General features: G+C 45.4%; 1 protein-coding gene across 11 annotated transcripts in view; it reads right to left on the bottom strand.

Moving 5' to 3' along the window:
- The window catches only part of ADCYAP1R1 (ADCYAP receptor type I), a 161,499-nt gene extending 149,606 nt beyond the window's left edge, over nucleotides 1-11,893 (bottom strand). For 7 of the 11 annotated variants that reach the window (XM_083579803.1, XM_083579807.1, XM_083579812.1 and 4 more), the window contains exon 1: nucleotides 11,227-11,893. The gene's annotated coding sequence lies outside the window, so the exon portion shown is untranslated. Of the gene's footprint in view, nucleotides 1-10,775; nucleotides 11,005-11,226 lie in introns of those variants that run through there. The other 4 variants (XM_083579813.1, XM_083579804.1, XM_083579806.1 and 1 more) reach the window with 3 other exon arrangements.
- Nucleotides 11,894-18,977: the final 7,084 nt, after the last annotated feature.

Below are 18,977 nucleotides of genomic sequence, written 5' to 3'. Positions count from 1 at the left end.
GGGTAGCAGCCCCCAATGTTTGGGAACCACAGCACTAATCCCCACTGACACTCAGAGAAGAAATAGGCTTATTCTGCTAAAAGCTTTGGAGAGTCGCCGTATCTTTCATTTCCCCTGCCCTTGTGTTTCTGTTAGAAATGAGATCTTTGCATCCCATGGCTCCTGTTCTCAGACCCTCTTCACTGGGAACTGTCTCATCGAGATCGAGAGGAGCTCTCCAAGACAGGCAGCAAACAAATCAGGCACTGCGATTCCCCTTTACTCTGAAGCAAACCCACTTAAACCTGCGCGGAAAGGGTTCACGGACTCAGAAATGTCTGGCAGATGCTCTCTGTACGGTGACAGAGGAGGCAGGCAGGCGAGTTGCAAAGGGTGTATTGAAATTCAAAAGAGGCCTCCAATAAATTGAAAGAATTTTGGAAGGGCTAGGGGTTTTTTTAATCCAAGGATAACTAGCTGAGGAAACAGACAGAGACAGACATTAAGCAGTTACTCTGAGGGTCATCAAAGGCTGCCTGATTGGACTCTGTCATCTGTCTTGAAAACACTTCACCGGGTGGCAGTGAACTATCTAGTCCTATTCAGAATCTTACTATTAGCATATAATGCCTAAAATTGGTGGAGGTTTCCAATCCTTAAAAGGACACCTTCATCAGTATCAACTATCTGAGACATTATGATTAGCAGGTCAGGCTTCTTGAAATGTGCCATTACTAGGGGCTGACTTGATTGATTGATTGATTGATTGATTGATTGATTGATTGATTGCCTTTTCCCTGGACTGGGACTGAAGGCGGCTTACACAAATTAAGACAAGACAGAAAAAATGCAAAAAGCTTAAAGCAAATAAAAGATATTTTTAAAAATAATAATAATACAGTGGTACCTCGGGTTACATACACTTCGGGTTATAGACTCCGCTAACCCGGAAGTAGTACCTCAGGTTAAGAACTTTACCTCAGGATGAGAACAGAAATTGTGCGCCAGCGGCAGCGGAAGGCCCCATTAGCTAAAGTGGTACCTCAGGTTAAGAATGGTCTCAGATTAAGAATGGACAAGAAAAAAGAAAGATTAAGAACGGACCTCTGGGACGAATTAAGTTCGTAACCAGAGATCCCACTGTAATAATTAAAGTGTAATAGAGTTTAAGCAAAATTTTAAAATACAGATAATAAAAACAATAAAATAGCACAGCACTATAAAAAGCCCTTTCCTTAAACAAACAAACAAAATCAGTTCCCAGAGTCCTGTCAGAATAAAACAGTCTTCACCTGCCGCTGGAAGATCACAAGAAGGAAGCCAGTGTAGCTTCTCTGGGGAGAGAGTTCCATGGTGTAGGAACAGCCACAAATCAGGACCCTTTCTCTGGTCCCAACCAAGCATGCCTGTGAGGGTGGTGGGAGTGAAAGAAGCCCCCCCCCCCACTGAAGATCTCAGATCCCAGGCAAATTCATATAAGAGAAGATCCATGACAGGGTCTTCTTGGTGGTGTTTCCCCTTTTGTGGAATGCCCTCCCCAGAGAGGTGCATTTGTCCCCTTCATTCAGGAGGAAGGTAAAAGCATCCCTGTCTACCCAGGCATTTGGTTCTAGCGCCACCTACTGCTGATCTCCCTGCCTTCTGGCCAATGGGCACCACTCAATTCAGTGCTGAATATTCTAAGTGAGAGATCCTTTAGGAAGGGGCCGTCAGTCACGCTAACACCCTGCTCTCTAGTAACGATGGGGTTTGGGTCGCAGGAAAGACTTATGATATAATCCCCGTGGACGAAACAACCAAAATAAGGAAGGCTGAGGTCTTCAGCTGACCCACAAAGGCGGTCAAGTTGGTTTTGTGGCAGGAGTGAACTGTTGCTTATTATCTCTATATACAGTGGTACCTCGGGATGCGATCAGGATCCGTTCCGGAGCCCCGTTTGCATCCTGAATGGAATGTAAGACGCGAGGGTGCATATGCGCATGCGCGGGTCACTTTTTGCCACTTCCACGCATGCGCGAGCAGCAAAACCCGGAAGTAATGTGCTCTGTTACTTCCAGGTTGCCATGGAGTGTAACCCGAAAGCACTCAACCTGAAGCACATTCAACCCGAGGTATGACTGTAAAGGAGCCCTGGATGGTTAAGTCCAGTCAAAGGTGACTATGGGGTTGCGGTGCTCATCTCACTTTCAGGCAAAGGGAGCCGGCATTATAAGCGGGGGGGGGGGGAGAGAGAAAGCTTTTCTTTTCTCTGTCCCAAATCTTCCTAAATTCAGTGGGGTGGGTTGTGGAGAGGAATGGAGAAAGACAGGAATGTTTTCTTCCCTGAACATCATCCTTAAGTTAACTTCCACCCAAGTCTGATTTGGGATGATTCCCTGCGACCCCAACCCAGATGGATTCTGAACACTCGGTGTGCCCCCCCCAACCTTCTCGTGGGGCTTTTCAAGACTGCAGCAGAGAGGATGGAATGGGGAACTTTCCTTCCGTGAACTTTGGGCAGATCCACACCACACAACTGAAGCTCATTCAGCAGCACACATGTAAATTGTGAAAAGTCCTGGGAACTGTAGTTCGATACGGTTGCTAGTTGTAGCGCTGTGAGGGCAAACTACACTCCCCAGAATTCTTTGGGGGAACAAATGTGATAATATGGTATGGATCTGACCTTACTTGAGTTAAGCCACACTGGGGTCCATAATGTTTAGTATAGAATACCCAGATAATTTAAATCAGGCTGGGAATCTCAGACTGAGGGCTCGCTGTGGCCCTCTGGGTCTCTCTATGTGGCCCCTGAGACTGCCCAGTTCACATGTCTCACCCTACTGGAATGTTTTCTTGATCAGTGATGATGCTTCTTGTTTTGAGGAGTATTGAAATTAAAGGGCACGGCCGACTTAGGTTCCTCCATTTCAATAGGTCTACTCTGAGTACAATTTAATCGGTGCTTGCTTATCCTCGATAAACCCCCTTTTTATATTATAAATAAATAAATTTATTGCATTTCAATTTGCTACTTTGCACAATATGTTTTTGCCGACCTTGAATTTACAGAATGGCATAAATGTTTACGGCGATTATCTGAACCTGGTGCATAGACCTCGCATTTGCTTTGTGGGTGAGCATTCAGCAGGTTTAAGAATATTATTGTTAGTTCCATTTTTTAAAAAATGTTCTGGCTGGATGTTGCCCAATTAAACCAGTGTGTGGTTAAGACAAATGCAAATCTGTTCTGCAAAAAAACCACAATTGGGGTATTTGCTTTTTTAGAGCGCTTGCTCTTCAGTCAAAAAAAGCAGTTTTGCATCCCAGCAATTAAAACAAGACAGTCTTTCAATCGAAAAGTCATGGCACAAAAGGAAAAAAGATTCAGGGAGGGAAGACTTCCGGGTTGGCGCCATCGCCGAATGGCGGACTCCCTCCGAGCTCCGGAGGGAGCCGGCTCGGCAGGGGCTGGGTTTTACCGCACCGGCGATGCGGGGACCCTTAGAAACCACGGCCACGGGGGCCGTGGACTTGGAGACTCGGCTAGCACCGCTAGCGCCCTCCCGACTCGTGAAGGAGCCTTTTTAAAGGCTACGGATCGGGTGCCGGGGAGAAGCGTGGTGCTTTGAGTCCTCTGCCATCCCTGCCGAGCGAAGCCGCATGCCATCCGGCGGAGAGCGCTGACTTCTTCCATTGAGAATTTGGACTTTTAACAACAACCCGTGAGTAAATTGGAAATCGGGTTTAAAAGAAGAAAAATTTTTGGGATTTGAGACGAGCGGGGGGGGATCTAAAAAGGAAGTCAGTCCCCCTCCCTATTGTAGACATTTTAAAACAAGGATTGGGAAGCCAAGGCCCAAAAAGAACGGTATCTTTGCTAAATTAAGAATTCCATGATGGGAAAGTACAAGAATTGTGCTGGAGGAAGAATTGAAGGAGAAGGAAAATGCACCCCCCTCCCTGGGAACCGGGGCGATTGAGGAGTGAGCCTGGTGAAAAGAGCCGGTGATTTTGACAGCTGTCAAAGTAGCTGTCAAAGTCGGAATATTAAAGAGGATTTTATTACAAGGACCTTGCTGGTCAAATTTGTTACAACTTGATATAATTTGTTAAGACTTGAATACAAAATGGCGAAAATACGGAGAACAATCGGATTTTTGGAAACAAAGTTACAACAACCCCCCTAGAGGAGTTTCGGGACATTACAAAGATGGGCGTAAGCCGGGAAAAATACAACACTCCGGAATTTCACAGAACTGGTTATCTCCTGGGAAAGCTGCAAAACGGAAACTGAATCTTGTCTACAGGGTGTTTAGACTAAAAGGAGACAACAGAATACCTTACTGAAGAAGGAAGGGACTGAACGCAAGTTTTTGTTCCTGAATAACAACAACCCATGTAGAGTTACTAAACTTCTGAATAAGAAAGTTTTAGCAGCGGAACAAGAGGAAGCTGGACTATAACCTTGAAAGAACAATGGGGGGAATTTTATAATTTGACATTTTTAAAGATTTAGGAATTAATTTTTAAAGAAAGTAATCCTAGAAATGGGAAATAATTCTGCAAGGAGTTGGGGGAAAAATGGGATTGATGGACTTAAGATTTCCAGGCTGGAAACATAGATTGGAGGATAAGGGAAATTAAACCGGGGAAGGGGAGGGAGAATTAGAATCCAAAGGCTTGCAACTATTTTTTGAATTGGTTTTCTTTTTTCTAATATATTTTTTATTTTTTTATACTTTTATTCTGTGTGCTTTTACTTTAATGGGAAAAAAGGGGGACATTGTGGAAAGAAAAGGGGGTGGGCTATGGGGAGAGATCTTTTGCTTTTTTTTTTTATCAAGGGTGTTGCATAAGGTTTGTATAAATTTAAATTTGAACAATGGGGTATATAAATTGTGCTTTAAATCAGAAATAGAACTTGTGGAAACAACAATATGAAAGGGGAATACGGTAGGGGTGGGGGAAGGGGGGAGTCCCAGAAAGTGGATGTTTGAAAATAAGGTTCTGAATGTATCTTCATAATTTCTTTTCTTCTCTTTCTGTATTTTGGAAACTTCAATAAATATTATTTAAAAAAAAAAAAAAAAAAAAGATTCAGGGAGGGAAGAGGTTGGGGAAAGCAAAACCCAGCATCAATCTTGAAAGTTATAGTAGTAGCTCTTATATTGGCAAAATGTGTTACGGCTAAAGGAGCGATGTCTGGACTTGGCAAATGAAGGCATTTTCAGGTAATAGGATGACTTGGGTTTGCTGAAAACTGGGAGAAACTCCTCTCTCTCTCTCTCTCTCTCTCTCACACACACACACACACACACACCATTCAGTTGGATGGGTGGAAGGTTTGTACTTAATAATACAAAATATCTGATCCGATAAGGAATGGAATGGGACCGTCACAATTCATTTCTTGGTTTTGCCTCTCTGATATGTTTTATGCTTTATTTCATTAAAATAGCAACCCTGCGCCTTGTGGCTTTTCTCATTTTATCCTTTGGTGGCATGTGAGGGTTGTGAATGGTTGCACAACCTTGCTGTGTGAAAACCAGATATCTGTGTTTGAACACAAAAGCACCCTGGAACAGGGCGTCCTGTTCCCCAATTGGTCACCTTGGCTTCTAAAAGCCCCTTTTGCAAATGTCCATAGGTTTGGCATGTGCGTTTGTGTCTGTGGGGAACGGTGTCAGAACGATGGATGAAAACCGTGTGTTGTGTTCCAGACACAAAGACAACACAGCTCCAGTCAAACACACCACAAGGGAGCCTGCCCTCCAGGGGAATCACTGAAACCTATGATTCAGCCATGCCCTATAGCGGTCGCGTTGTGGACAGAAGCCGTTGCCCGTGTTAACTTAGTCCTGGGAATAGCCCTTAAATTATTGGATGTTCGGTTATATTCCCACGCCATGGGCCTTGGCACAGGGGCAATGTCTGCATGGTAGCCAAAAGGCTGTTGTTGCTACTCTGGAAGGAACGAAAGCACATGCACGTACAGGATCACTTAGCGATCAGGAGACTTATCTATTTTTGCAGCATTTGGAAAAAGCTACCTTTAGCAGGTATCACAAAGAGAATAAACACTTGAGTATTTCAGAATTGTTTGCATGAACTACATGCCCAGCAAGCTCTACCGGAGCCTATCTCCCCTCCATCCTTTAACCCCTTGCTCTGTTTTTACCTGACGGCCAAAGTGAGCAGGGATGTTTACATGGCAAAAGGTACCCTGATTTTGCCAATAAGCCCAAATGAAATTAGCAAATGCAAGCAACTCACACGCGATGCTTGTTCTACGAAAGGACGAACTGGCGATACAAATTCTAACATTCCATCCGTGGGTCTCACCTTCTGACCCAGAATCCCATTTCTCCCCTAATCCTTGCTGTGGTTAATTGATGAGGAGGGAAATGCACTCTTAGCATGCTCAGAAGCTATTCCACATGTTGCAGGGTTTAACAATGACCATGGGGGGGGAGAGATAGCTTCAGAAGAACAGTCATAGTTGGGACTGAATCCTGGATTTACCGCTACATATTTAGAAAGTGGAAAGTAGAATGATGCAGAGAATCAAAACCTGAGAAATCTGGTGGAGGAAAACAAGTCACATATTCCACAGAATAATCCCCTTTACTATAAGACAGTTACAGGGAACCCTTATTTCAGATATTTATTCTGAACGTATACTACTCCTCTAAATTTACAATGTTGATGATTTTCATACCCGAGACCCACCTATGACCCCCAAACTACAAAACGGGCAGGAGCACTTTTAATATTTTGTTTATTTAATTTGAAGTATGCACATGCCATATTTCCATATAAATATTCCCAGGATGTCTTACATAGGAAGAATAAAACACAACCACAAAATTGTCATGTTCGAGTTCCTCTGTCTGACAGTGAATACCCCCTTCTTCACCTTTCATAAATTCTTTTTATCCTAATAAACATAAACAGAGGGAAACAGCCATCACAACCCATGAGTGGTCCTCAGTAGACTGGGGCATGATCCAGTTACTGGGTGCAGCCGGCTGGTTGAAAGTCAATGCTCTGAAGCTGCCCTGTTTTTTCCCTCAAAAAAAAAATACAACCTAAGACACAACACATCTCACAAACTGCTTAGCTAACATATTCCACAAATACCTAAAGCAATTGGGGAATACCTATATCCGAGTAGGGATGCTGAGCATCTCAGGTAAATTCTGGGAATGTCTAAAACTCATAAATATGCATCTGAATCTTGCTCAGTTATATGTGACTGCAAATAACCAGAAGAAATGCAATTCCCACTATGAGTGACAGGCTAGCATATAAATGCTAGGAAGATGTTGATTATCCACTAGATACTGCAAGTGGGTCGTATATTGTATACATATGGATTCCAGATAGAGGTATCACAGAACCACATTTAAAGAGCAACTCCCCTGCAAAGAATTGTGGGGCTGTTGTTTACCACCCACCCTACACACAGCTCAGCACCCTTAAAAATCACATATCCCAAGATTCTTGGGAGGGAGAGAGCAAATGTACTTTAAATGTATGCTATACAACACTGCCCCAGCGACGCCATTTGTATTCCATGAGTTTTGGGTCCTTCTTCTTGCATATCCTATCCGTACATGTGCACACAATGGACATATATACCTGATCGTAGACTCTAGTCCACAACCACGTTGGCCACCGCTGACCTGTTTGCTTTTCAGTCTCATTCAGATGTTTGAACACGAATATGAACACCGATCAAACTTCCGGCATTCGCCTTGACAAATGCATGTTAAAACCTAAAACCCGCAAATTGTGCTTACTTCTATAACACACACGCCAACGAGAAAGTCCAGTTGTGGCAATGGTTCCTCAGGACTAAGTCCCATTGGTCCCAAGTAAGGATGCTTAGCCTTGAGGCCAAGAAGGATAACACAAATATGCTTCGCTTCAGTTTAACAGGCTTGTGCCCGTTTTCATAGCCACAGTCAGATCAATCAAAGGACCAGAACATGGAAATCTGCCTTGTATTGAAAGCAGGGAAACTTTTTTCCCCTACCTGGAGATGCCAGAAATTTAACCTGGGACCTTCTGAGCTCATATACTGATATCAGAACTGAGGAACAACTTTGATGGAGTGACTCCAGATTGCTTCACAGGAATGAGAACGTCCTTTCAAAGCACACCTAATATTCTTCTCTCCCACTGTTTCTCATCACAAATATTCAGCAAGTATTGTTTAAATGAGCAGCGATATTTGTGTAACGTCAGGGACCAAATGGTAATCTTAGAAGCACATGCGGATTCTCTCCAAAGAGTAATATACGACTGGCACATCCACGATTGTCTAGCCAGTTGAGATGGCTTGTAAGGAGAATCTGGACCCACCAGGCATTTTTTCATACGCAATGAGCACAGCTCCACTGAGGTCAATGAGTAGGGCTTACTCCGAGTAAGTGTGCATAAAACAGCAGTCTCAAATCAGCTGGTGCTTCAGTGAGCTTGAAGACAAGTGCAAAACACTGATTGCCCAACAATCTCAGCACCGGAGAGAGCCATCTCATGTTAAGAATGGTCATTGAGTCCATCAGGATTCAAATGCCCAACCTGAACGTGGAAGCAAGCTGTTTTTGAGCTCAGCAGTTGCTAACCTGTGCTGCATTTTAGATTGGGGTTGCACAAATTATGTGGATCAGGGTTTCCATTGCCTTGACATCCCCAAAACCCTGGAGAGCAGCTGCCAAGGCAGTGTAGGTGATACTGAACTGTGTGGACCATTAGTCTGACTCAGTAGAAGACAGCTTGCTCCAGTACCCATATGTGTGTGTGTGTGAATATGGATATAAATACACACACCCCCACCCACAAACAAACAAACAAGGTATGTATATTTGACTATGTCCCCTCTTGGGAGATGCAAAGGTGCTCACAATATTATTACACAAACAATGACTACTGATCTGAAGGGCTAAATATTCCATTCAGTATCAGAGGCACCGTGACATGGTGAATGCCCTTTGCTTTGGAGGAAAAGCAAAAAACAGGGCTTCTTGCACTTATAAAATTAATTATGTTTTTAATTTGTATGCCACTTTTGCACGCATGCACACACACACACACACATACACGAGCAAAGAAATCACACTCCAAGTGGCTTACAGAAAAGAAACAGAGATGCACTTCAAACAGGCACTACAATAACCATATCATTATAACATAGGGAAACAATAGCAAATAGAATGGCATACCCACCCCCCCGGAAAAACTCCCACCACATTCCAATACTATAAATATAGCAACAAGCAGCATCTAACAGCAAAATTAACAAGGGAGCTTCATAGTTTCACCTTAGTCCTAGAAACACTCACAGTTCTTCAGACCTGGTTTGTTTTTCGGAGAAGTCTGGCTGGCCAGTGTGAGAAATGGGATTGTAAACTAGCTGGGCCTGAACCAGCAAGCCAAGCCACTCCTTATACACTGTACCTGGGGAATCCAGGGTTCAAATCCTGCCTCAGCCATGTAATGCACTGGGTGACCTTGGGCCAGTCAGTCTTTTGGCCTCACAGGGTTGGTGTGACTGGGGGGAAAAATGGGAAGAGACCTGCATGTGCTGCCTTGAACTCCTTAAAGGAAAGGAGGAATCAAAATGCAATAAAGAAATAACCACACTTTTCAACAAGCCCACATTAAATCCCAGCATAAAAATAAAGCAAAACTTGTGTTTCCTACTGTTGGGCTCAGGTGAGAGTTTTTGTAAGCTCCCATACCTAATTATATAGAGAGAGGCTTCCCAAAGCCAGAGTCTGAGCATGTACTGGGGGATCATAATGTTGCTGTGTGTTCCTTACCATGCATGCTGTGGTCCTGCACACAGACTTCCAGTTCAAGATGACACAGAAAGAGATAAATATTAGAATCGTTCTACTAAGGAGAGCATCAGTCGCAAGTGGAGTTTCAGACCTAAGCACCACACACCCACCGTCTTAAGCAAAGAACCAGGACATCTTTGCAAAAGGGTTCCCTTACTCCCTTACTTATTTAAACTGCAGCTGCACAATATGGTTAGTTGCATTTATTCATTGCTTTTCCCCCCAAGGAAAAATGCCTGGAAGCGCCTTACAAATCCACAAAAGGCCAAACCAGCCTTGACCATCATTTTCACACCAAAAGCGCTGGAAACATCGGAACCAGCTGCCCAAACGGCGATGTGGGGAAGCGCATAAAACACACACACGAAAACACACACGGATCCATTTCGTAGGAAGCTTTAACCCTTTCCTCCTCAGAGGGATTCCTTCTCCTCCTCCTCCAAATTATTTTTAGAAAATAAACCTACTCGCCTCAAGGAGAATCGCTGCGTTTAATTCCCAGCCCCCAATAAATCTCGCTGGATCCACAACAAGCCCTTTCAGCAACGTCCATTTGTTTTCAAAAGCAATGGAATTACTTAATCGGAAGAGGTTTGAATGCAATCTTCATCTCACGCCGAAGTCAATGTCAAAACTCGCATTTCTTTTGACTGGCTGTGCCTTCCACGCAGCCCCTGCTAAACACCCAACCCTGTGGCGATCTAAAATCCCTAGAAACCAACGGCTTAACCGGTTTGTGAATGGGGTTATTTGTTACCTATCAGTCTGGGGTGTTTGTTTTGTTTTATTTGCAAATTACCAGCCATGTTGCATCGAAAGGAGACGTGAGCTACATACCAACACGCTGTCCTGGGAGCCTGGCTCGGCTTTATCTCCTCCCCTCCCCCCACTAAAATCCATATATTTAGACACACTCCACTTTCATCACCCCAGTTATTATTTTTTAAAAAGCCAAGCCCATATCACCTCTCCATCCCGGCATGGTTCTTGCGGAGGTCGCCAAAGAGCGCGCCCGCGCGTTTGCGCATCTCCGTCTGCCCGTTGCATTCGTCCTCCAGCTGTGTGTTTGTGTCTCGTTGTGTGTGATCCCTATGCAAGAATTTAATTCCCAGGCTGAAGTGGAAGCCCGAGCACGCCGCCGTCCTGCAGTATCGCCGCCCGCGCCGGCTCGTCGCTCGCTCGTCTCCCTCCCCCGTTTTAATTCTTGCAAACCTTTCCAGATTTTTTCCCCCTTCAAAGCATCGACTTTGCAAGAAAAGCGATTCGTGCAAGCAACTCTCTCTCATCTTCCCTGATTCCTTAGCCTCCAAAATACACACACATACACACGCTCCAATCTCCTGTAGCCCAACGGGAATGGGGTGAATTATCTATGGATGGGGTGACCCGTAGCTTCGAGGGCGCAGGGTTGCCTTACCATTGCAGTCCCGAGGTGGAGATCCCACGATCGGCAGCTGGACGCCCTTGGATCTCCAGCCGAAGAAGGCGAACTGCAGTCTTGTCTGGAGCAGTCCTCGGCGGCTGGGGCTCCTTTAGCGAAACGAGAGAGATTTCAAAAGGGTCTTTCCTCCCCACGGCTTGGCGAACAGCTGCTGCAATGGCATCAGTGCATTCCAGTGCAAAAAAAAAAAAAAAAAAAAAAAAAAAACTGTGGAGAAAGAGAAAGAGATGTGTGTGTGCTCGCTATTATTATTTTTTAAATAAATAAATCAGAAATCAACTCGGCTACCAAGGAATTAACATTCACTCCCAGTCCTCAGCGCTGCCTAGCGCCTTGAAACGAGGGACCAGGAGTTGCCACGCCGTTGGGACGTGCCCGCGAAGGCATTTGCCTCGAAAAAAAAATATTTATACTGAGGGTGGTGCGCTTTGTGGGTTTTTAAAACTTATTTCCTTTGAAATGGAGTGGTTTTTGAAAATTATATCATTTGCTTGCTTCGCGCTATTTATTTATTTATTTAAAGAGAGGGTTTGATCCCGATCAAGCAAGATGCGAAGCCGAATCCGGATCTAACAAGACATCGCTTGGAAGGTCTCTGTGCGCAAACCTGCCCAGGCAGGACTGCCCGGCTCTCGCGCGTCCTGCAGAAAAATTGCCAAGCTTTTCCTCGCCCTGCAAAGAGAGGGGAGGGGGAGAGAAGGGGGGCAGGCGATGGGAAGAGGCCTGAGCCAATGACTTGAGAGGGGTAGAGAGGGGAGAGCCAATGGGCTGGAGGGAGAGGCGTGGCCTATTCAAACCAGCTGCTTAAGTCAAACTCTTGGTATCCAAAACTGCGTCCAGATTCTTTCTCTCTGAGTTAAAGGCTGCGCGGAGCTGGAAAGTGGATGATAGCTTCATGAGGACTGCCGGCATGAAAGTCTTCTTTGACTTTGAGAAAGAGAGAGAGAATATCAATCCATCAGTTTACGGTACTAGTCAAAGGCCATGACAAATCAGTATCATGCCATCAGTTTAAAATTTAATTCAAACAGCTGCAAATAAAAACAGCAGCCAAGACAACTGATAACAGCTGTCTTGATAACCTTGATAACCCGGAAGCAACACATTGTTGTTTAGTTATTTAGTCGTGTCTGACTCTTCGTGACCCCATGGAGGAGAGCACGCCAGGCACTCCTGTCTTCCACTGCCTCCCGCAGTTTGGTCAGACTCATGCTGGTAGCTTCGAGAACACTGTCCAACCATCTCATCCTCTGTCGTCCCCTTCTCCTTGTGCCCTCCATCTTTCCCAACATCAGGGTCTTTTCCAGGGAGTCTTCTCTTCTCATGAGGTGGCCAAAGTATTGGAGCCTCAGCTTCACGATCTGTCCTTCCAGTGAGCACTCAGGGCTGATTTCCTTCAGAATGGATAGGTTTGATCTTCTTGCAGTCCATGGGATTAAAGAGTCTCCTCCAGCACCATAATTCAAAAGCATCAATTCTTCAGCGATCAGCCTTCTTTATGGTCCAGCTCTCACTTCCATACATCAATACCAACACAGTTAAAGGTAAAGAAACTCCTGACTATTAGGTCCAGTCGTGACTGACTCTGGGGTTGCGGCGCTCATCTCACTTTACTGGCCGAGGGAGCCGGCGTACAGCTTCCGGGTCATGTGGCCAGCATGACTAAGCCTCCTCTGGCAAACCAGAGGAGCACACGGAAACACCGTTTACCTTCCCGCTGGAGCGGTACCTATTTATCTACTTGCACTTTGATGTGCTTTTGAACTGCTAGGTTGGCAGGAGCAGGGACCGAGCAACGGGAGCTCACCCCATCGCGGGGATTCAAACCGCCGCCCTTCTGATCGGTGAGTCCTAGGCTCTGTGGTTTAACCCACAGCGCCACCCGCGTCCCACCAACACAGTTACGCTGATTAAATTTCAGTTTAGACCTCGGAAAACCCCTTAGAATTCACTGCAATTTTATTCAGTTCCTAATTTTCCAATTATTATTATTATTATTATTTTGCCACTGGAGAAAAAGAGCTACTTTAGGTGTCACTAAGACATTGTTGTCACACAACAGCCCCTGAACTCTTTCTATCAGGGAGAGCCTGTTTTAGAAAGTGCCTCATTGGATCATTGCGTAAAGGACAAGTGGACATATAATGAGGAATATCTTCCACCTGAGGCTGAAAAAGAGATTGTATATAACTATATATAGATACAATGGGAAGAGGAGGAGTCACCCAGTGCGGTTTACTCTCAGTGAAAATCATCAGTGGCCTTTAGTCTGATGGGTCATGAAGTTTTGACTTCAGATTTCCATTCAGCCTGTGAAATTCAAGTACTGCTCTTGAACATTCAAGTGATTCCTGATCTCTATAGTTCCTTTTCTGTGCCCCGAGAGTATGACTCCGACCCAAGCAAATCATCCTTTTATAGGACTATACTTGAAATTTATAGCATTCTAGAGGTTTGCTGTGCTTTCCAAATGATAATTAAGATCAGAAGAACCCCGGAGAGCTAGTGTGGTGCAGCGATTATAAGACCCAGGTTCAAATCTCCACTAGGCCCTGAATCTCACTGGGAAATCATAAGATAGCTACTCTTCCTCTGTTTAACCTTCCCCAGGGTGGCGCTGTGGGTTAAACCACAGAGCCTAGGACTTGCCGATCAGAAGGTTGGCAGTTCGAATCCCCGCGATGGCGTGAGCTCCCGTTGCTCGGTCCCTGCTCCTGCCAACCTAGCAGTTTGAAAGCACGTCAAAGTGCAAGTAGATAAATAGGTACCGCTCTGGTGGGAAGGTAAATGGCGTTTGCTCTGGTTCGCCAGAAGCGGCTTAGTCATGCTGGCCACATGACCCGGAAGCTGAACGCCGGTTCCCTCGGCCAATAAAGCGAGATGAGCACCACAACCCCAGAGTCGGCCATGACTGGACCTAACGGTCAGGGGTCCCTTTACCTTTACCTTTTTACAGGGTTGTTGTGAGGATAAATTAAGAGGCAGGGAGAGAACCGTCCATGTACAGTGGTACCTCGGGTTACAGACGCTTCAGGTTACAGACTCCGCTAACCCAGAAATAGTACCTCAGGTTAAGAACTTTGGTTCAGGATAAGAACAGAAATCATGTGGCGGCAGCAGGAGGCCCCATTAGCTAAAGTGGTGCTTCAGGTTAAGAACAGTTTCAGGTTAAGAACGGACCTCTGGAATGAATTAAGTACTTAACCTGAGGTACCACTCCTTGGAGGATAAATATGAGTAAATATTTGACTTATAATTGTTTTTCTTTTCGGATGGCAGTAGTTCCGACCTTCACAGACTTGATATCGATAAGCAGCACAGAAAGCAGGAAATATATGTGAGCACCATCGTTTGTGTGGGGATCTCAAGCAAGACTTCTCATCTGCAGAGAAGCAGGGAGGTGATTTGTACAGGAGAAGGAAGGTTGTAGCTTAGAGCGTAAGAACATAAAAGAAGCCTGCAGAATCAGGCCAATGGCCCATCAGAGCAGCCACTTTGAAAAAAGGATGCTGGACTTAGATGGGCCATTGGTCGGATCCTGTGGGGCTCTCCTCATGTTCTTTTCTCCAAGAGTGTTGGTAGTGGTGGTGATGGTGGTGTCTCCCTTTCCTATCTTTACGTTCTTAACCTGCTTCAGAGGTTAAGTTGTGTTAAGTTGTGGGTGAACATCTCAGACGACACAGCAATTCTTCAGACAGATCTTGTTTATTCACAGGCCCAGAACAGAACTGAACTGAAGGGTTCAGCCAGCCTGCTTATATAGAGCTCAGCTACAAAGCAACAGTAACAACTTTCTGTAAATATCCAATCACTGAACGTCACTTTCAATTCCTTATTTGCATATGCGGATCTGAGTGAAAACTATCTACAGTATCCCCCTGCTGGCCCAGGGTGAGAACTTCAGTACGTAACAACTTAAAAAAGACAACAAAATGATTTGGACTCCTTGGCAGGTTTTGAATAAGCATCCACAAATATATTAGTAGAATATATGATAGATAAGGCAATGATATGTACAGTTTTATGACATGCAGAGAATAATATGTTGAAATAAATCAGAGAGGGGAGCTGAGGGAAGTCCTTAGTGGGTGGGAGTGGGAGGGATGGGGGGAAGTAAAAAGGGGGGGATGTAATTAGATATATGGATTGATAATTTGTTCTGCTAAAATTGTTTAATAAAAATATTATTATTATTTTTTAAAAAAAGAAACTAAAACTATCTGGCTCTGCTTGCCATAGGCTCTGGGTCAATCTGCCTTTGGGTTCCCTGTCTCCCACCCCATTCGTTGCAATGGGCAACCAATGATTCTTCGCTATATTTGCAAGGAACAATGTTATTCAAAGGCACTATCTGGACCAGTACTGCAATTGCTGGGTAGCAATCTTAAATCTTGTCTTTGTCCATGGAGTTTTCTTGGCAGGGATACTGGAGTGGTTTGCTGGTTCCTGCTCCAGGTGGATCACGTTTGGTCAAAACTCTCCACTATGACCTGTCCATCTTGGGTGCCCTGCACGGCATAGCTCATAGCTTCTCTGAGTTATTCAAGCCCCTTCGCCACGGCAAGGCAGTGATCCATGAAGAGTCCAGGAGACTCTTGAGAGAAGATCAAACATCTCCATTCTTAAGGAAATCAGCCCTGAGAGTCCCATGGACTGCAAGAAGATCAAACCTCTCCATTCTGAAGGAAATCAGCCCTGAGTGCTCACTGGAAGGACAGATTGTGAAGCTGAGGCTGCAGTACTTTGGCCACCTCATGAGAAGAGAAGACTCCCTGGAAAAGACCCTGATGTTGGGAAAGATGGAGGGCACAAGGAGAAGGGGACGACAGAGGACGGGATGGCTGGACAGTGTTCTCGAAGCTAGCAGCATGAGTTTGACCAAACTGCGGGAGGCAGTGGAAGACAGGAGTGCCTGGCGTACTCTGGTCCATGGGGTCACGAAGAGTCGGACATGACTAAACGACTAAACAACAATCTTAAATCTGCCTAATCAAAATTGATAATGCTTTAGTGCATTTACGGTAATGTGTAGCACTAGAAGCCTGTCTCCCACTGTCTCCCCAGCCCCACCCCCAGGTTAAACTGCCTTCAAATGAATAAAAAACAATGAGCAGCTCGACCTTCGGGTTTTCTGTCCGTCTAGCCAGAAATCAATATTAGGAACATGATAAAAAAAGGTGACAGCCAGAGGGGTTCATGGGGAATAATGTGAAAGGGGGGAAGATCACCTTTCGGCAAAGACACAGGGGGTTGCAGGGGAAATAGATCGTGCTGGGGGGGGATGGTTTCTTTTTAGAAGATAGGTGGGTTGCAGCTTTTGCCAACCTGGTGCCCTCCAGATGTTAAAGGATGCCATCTCTGGTCAGCCCCAGTCAGTGTATTTGTTGGTCAAGGATGAGAGGTAGCCAAGCAACTTCTGGAGGGTCACTGGTTCCCATCTCTACTGCGTATCTTCCTATATGCATAAAAATGTATCCAGAAGCCTCCATTGGGGGATTTGTAGTGTCGCATCACAATTCTGGATCTGCACGAAGTCTATTGACTTCAATTGTTTAGGCCAGCAACATAGGCGTTAATGTGTTTTAATTTATTTTCCTGTTAACTATAATCATCTTCAAATGCCTTTAGCTGTTTGTAACCTTCTAAAAGAGATTATTTTCAGGCCGAGGGCCTTCTGGAGGTTTTCTCCCTGTGAGAAGTGATGTTACAGGGAACCAGGCAGAGGGCCTTCTCGGTAGTGGCACCCACCCTGTGGAATGCCCTCCCACCAGATGTCAAGGAAATAAACAACTATCCGAATTTTAGAAGACATCTGAAGGCAACCCTGTTTAGGGCAGTTTTTAATGTTTGAAGTTTTATTCTGTTTTTAAGGTTCTGTTGAAAGCTGCCCAGAGTGGCTTTGGAAATCCAGCCAAGTGGGCAGGATAGAAATATATTATTATTATTATTATTATTATTATTATTATTATTATTATTATTATTACTATTAACATTCCTTGTAAACTGCTTAGCGGTTTACTGCAGTCAAGTGGTACCGTATTTTTCGCTCTATAAGACGCACCAGAACACATGACGCACCTAGTTTTTGGAGGAGGAAAACAAGAAAAAAAATATTCTGAATCTCAGTAGCCAGAACAGCAAGAGGGATCGCTGCGCAGCGAAAGCAGCAATCCCTCTTGCTGTTCTGGCTCCTGGGATAGCTGCGCAGCCTGCATTCGCTCCATAAGATGCACACACATTTCCCCTTACTTTTTAGGAGGGAAAAAGTGAGTCTTATAGAGCAAAAATACGGTATATACATTTTGTTAGATAAAGAAACAAACTTGGGAGGAAATTATAGAAGAGCCTTCTGGGATTCCTAGCATGCCCATGCATAACAGGGGGGCTCAATGGTCTCTAGAAAGCAACCCATTCACCCCCCCCATTTAACTATCTTTAAATTGATTTTGCCCATCCCAATATCTACCAACCTCTTATGATTTCAGATGGTATTCTTATGTAGACATTTGTCTGACAAGTACACGATTCTTTTACGGGCCCACACACTTTTTGTGTGTGTAGATTTCATTTGCAGTTAGACTGCACTATGGGCTTTATAGTCTTAGGCAGGGCTCAGCAAAAAATTTCAGCAGGGGGCAGGTCCACTGTCCCTCAGACCTTGTGGGGAGAGGGCGGATTATATTTTTTTGGGGGGGGAAATGAATTATTTTCGCCCACCTGCAAAGAGGCCTGAAGATGCTTCACTTTAGCTGTCCCAGTTTTCATCCCAATAGCTGCAGCTGGGCTTCTCCAGCCAGCCAGGCACCATGGCAGAGTAGGAGACTGCACTGACCAGCAAAGACAGAAGCAGCAGCCCCGGCGGAGAAGAACAGAGGCAGGGGAACTGGGGCATCATCAATGCTTTTACCCTCTGCTTGCTGCTACTGCTTCCTGAGAGGCACCGCGGAGAAGAAGAAGAAGAAGAAGAAGAGGAGGAGGAGGAGGAGGAGTTTGGATTTGATATCCCGCTTTATCACTACCCAAAGGAGCCTCAAAGCGGCTAACATTCTCCTTTCCCTTCCTCCCCCACAACAAACACTCTGTGAGGTGAGTGGGGCTGAGAGACTTCAGAGAAGTGTGACTGGCCCAAGGTCACCCAGCAGCTGCATGTGGAGGAGCGGAGACGCGAACCCGGTTCCCCAGATTACGAGTCTACCACTCTTAACCACTACACCACACTGGCTCTCCAGTGACAACCCACAAGTGGCGGCTATGGCCACTGCACCATGGGAGGAATGAAGGAGGCAGGCAGGCAGGCAGTGATGAAGAAAGCGTGTCAGGAAGTGGCGCGGAAAAGGGGTGCGGAGAAGGAAGGAAGGCCAGATTTAGGGAGAGGGAAGAGGAGCAGAAGGAAAACACAGCAGCAGCCGACAGCTGGCATCACATGCCCCCTTCACAGCGCCGCCCTGCTGAGGTGGGCAGATGGGCGAGCTGATACCCACCATCGACGGGGCCTGGCATGGGACAAGATTGCTCCATCCCTGAGGAGAAAAGCGCCACTGTGTGAGGGAGAGGAAGGGAGAGGGAAAGAACACCGTCCACGGGCCAGATCTAGAAGGCAATTGGGCCTGATCCGGCCTGCGGGCCTTAGTTTGCCGACCCATGGTCTTAGGGCTGCATAAATGGCTGCTCTCGCTGAAACATGGGTTCTGTGATCTTGAGGCTGCATCTGCAATGATGCATAAGCA

This window comes from Podarcis filfolensis (assembly GCF_964270895.1).
Source record: "Podarcis filfolensis genome assembly, chromosome: 12".
NCBI classification, from domain to species: Eukaryota; Metazoa; Chordata; class Lepidosauria; order Squamata; family Lacertidae; genus Podarcis; species Podarcis filfolensis.
This window is presented reverse-complemented; position numbering and strand designations above follow the sequence as displayed.